A 3,200-nucleotide genomic window follows, 5' to 3' on the forward strand; every position below is an offset into this window, starting at 1 on the left:
TGTTGCGTGCTACTGTTTTTAGAGTGTACCCTTCAGTCCTCCACAGTTCCTTACCATGGTGTTTGTCTTAGTCTTTGGACCTTGATATACTCTGTCCCACATCTTTCTTAGGACCAGGATGAATACATACCCAGGAGGTCAGAGCAGTTTTCCCAATTGGGCTACTCTTTTCTTCAACATTCCTGTTTCATGCCTGTTTTCACTTTCTACAATTTTGAATCTTCAGTTTTCCCTGAGTCAATTGAGCTCTAAAAGGACTATCTCAGGCTTATCAACTTGATGTCTATTCTATCTTCACAGGCTAAACCTAAGGGGAAAAAATTAAGCATGACTGGTAGCTTTGGCCTCTGTTGAAAAGGTCATAATTATGTAGGGCTTGCTGGAACTCTCACAGCTATTATTTTTATTATGCTTTTGGCAATTCTCTTCACTGCCTAGGTCCTGAGTCACATCTACTCTTTTAAGTTAGCTTAAAAAAAATAGTAACAAGACGAACCTAACAAGTCTAAATTTGTATTTGATCATCAATGAACTTCAGTGATCTCATCTATAAAGTAATTAGCCTCCAACTAATAAAAATAAATGGAAAAAAAATAAAATAAAATAAAATAAAATAAATAAAATAAAATATAAAACAGAAATTGGGGATTGATGTTAGTACCTACTTCCAAGGTTTGTAGAGAGGATCAAACGAAATGACATTTTAAAATGCTCTACAAAAAAACAAAAAAACATTGTAAAGCATTACTTATTAACATCTCTATCATTATTATCACCATAATTCTCTATCTTGACTGCGGTTATAGTCACATAATCTTCCCAGTGGAAAGAATTTAAACTTCACCCAGTACTTAGTGTAGACCCCAAATGAAGCAAACTCAATTCCTGGGTTCACTCCCACTTTATCTTTTTGTCCCTAAACTTCTCTATATTAAAACAAACAAACAAACAAACAAAAATCACTGTGCTGTAGGTAGAGACTTGGTCCTCTATAGACAGAAACTGCCAGGTCTCTGCAAACTATTCCTGGCTTCCTTGGAAACTTTGAAGGGATGTTTTGTTTCCTCTCCACCCATGAATCTGTGATCTTCTCAGATGCTAAAGGTAGCTTGCTCTTTACTTCTGTCCCACTAAGAAGCACAGGTTTGGGAGACCAGAGATCAGGACTAGAAGTGAAAAAGAAATCAGAATATTCCATAACATACTAGCGGAGTGACCCTAAACAAGTAACTCAACCTTTCTATGTGTCAGTTTCTTCATGTACCATAAGCATGATGACAATACCTACCTCACTGGGTCACTGGGGATGTTCAAAAAACTTTCTTTCAGGTATGTAGCACAATTTCTGCACAATGCAAATGTTTTCTATTTTGGAATAGTGAGGATTATTTTTAAAAAATATTTGACTGCAGAATCTTTCATTACCTGCTCAAACAAAATACTAAAATAGAAGTTTTATATCTGCCACATTACCCTTTCCCTCCTTTTTCTCTCTGCGCACGTGCTCAGTCATGTCTGACTCTTTCCAACCCCATGGACTGTAGCCCGCCAGGCTCCTCTGTCCATGGGCTTTCCCAGGCAAGAATACTGGAGTGGGTTGCCATTTCCTTCTCCATCCCTCCTTCCTACCACTTAGCAATTCCTCCCAGATTGAATATCTATCATACACTAGACCTGACTTTACATATAAATATACCTATATTTAACACATGTCTGGCCCAAAGCATCTCTATCTTGTGAATAAGTAGGACCCAATTCTTGGGTAATGGAGTCTCTAGCCTACTAGCAACTTTCCCAAATAGCTTGCTTCTCTCACACTTAGTTCAATTTCTCTCTCTTCTCTGTACTTTCAGCAATGTATCAGTGACCATCATGGAAAAGGCATATTTTACAAAAGGACATATGTTGAAGGCAACTTCAGTATTGAAAGGAGGATCTATGTATTTGCCCACTAGGTGTGTAAGTATTATCACATGTGACCAGTTAGCAACAATTTTAGTTAGGAACTGTTGCTGTAAGAACTAGAAGCACATTTTAAACCTCCAGAAATATTTGCCCCTAGGAACTGCAGGAGGTGTTTCCAAGAGCAGAATTTCTCTGTGTTTTAAAAGTTCTCTTAAAGCTGAAGAGAAAGATTCCTTTCGGATTTAGTTTTTAAGCAAACAGATATACGCCCAAAGACACTGAATGAACCTTTCAGAAATGTCAAATGTTAAAAAAGTTACAGGGGATAAAATACTGAAGCACATCATTGCAAGACACTCAACCATGAAATTCTGATTTGTTTTTTCCAAAGTAAGAAAAAAGGATTTGGGCTTATAAAATATCATTTCTGTATCCTATGGGCACCTTCTGAATTATCAGTGGTACGCTTAATACTAAAATCAAGTTTATTTTTCTATTTAATGAATCAGCCACCTGTTACATATTGATGTCATTTTATAACTCAGCAATAATGGATTTAAGCTTTGCATACTTGAATGGTTAGACCAGTTATGATATAATGCAATGCCCATTTTAAAGGATATGACAGTGGATAATAGACTATATGGATATTTATATGTGAATTAATGTCCAGTTATGGAAATAAAACATAATGCACAAATACTGCACACACAGACTAAAATATATTCACATTACTAAAGAATGGAAGATGATGCAGGAAAAGTTTTGCATTTGACTCTCATAATTCTTTTTATATAGACCACTGCTTAGCTACACAATTTATAAGTGAAAAACAATTTGTAATTTCTGCATAAAATTGAAAAATCATACAGTTTAAAAGGCAACTTCAAGACCATCTGGTCAAATATCCTCTTATCCACCTGAAAGTGAAGTTGCTTAGTCATGTCTGACTCTTTGCAACCCCATGGACTGTAGCCACCAGGCTCCTCTGTCCATGGAATTTTCCAGGCAAGAACACTGAAGTGGATTGCCATTTCCTTCTCCAGGTGATCTTCCCTACCCTGGGATCGAACCCGGGTCTCCTGCATTGTAGGCAGTTGCTTTTACCGTTCCACGTGAAGTCACTAACAATTTTAATACCTTAAGTGATATAGGCGATACATGCACATGAGCAAAAAATATACCAAATAATAATAATAAATAATAATGTCAGACCCCATGACAGGAGAAAGAAATTTTATGTTCTGCTCTTAGGAAGAAATAGATACAGATACATTTGAGGGGAAATGCAAAAG

The sequence above is a fragment of the Odocoileus virginianus genome, unplaced genomic scaffold, assembly GCF_023699985.2.
Source record: "Odocoileus virginianus isolate 20LAN1187 ecotype Illinois unplaced genomic scaffold, Ovbor_1.2 Unplaced_Scaffold_9, whole genome shotgun sequence".
NCBI classification, from domain to species: Eukaryota; Metazoa; Chordata; class Mammalia; order Artiodactyla; family Cervidae; genus Odocoileus; species Odocoileus virginianus.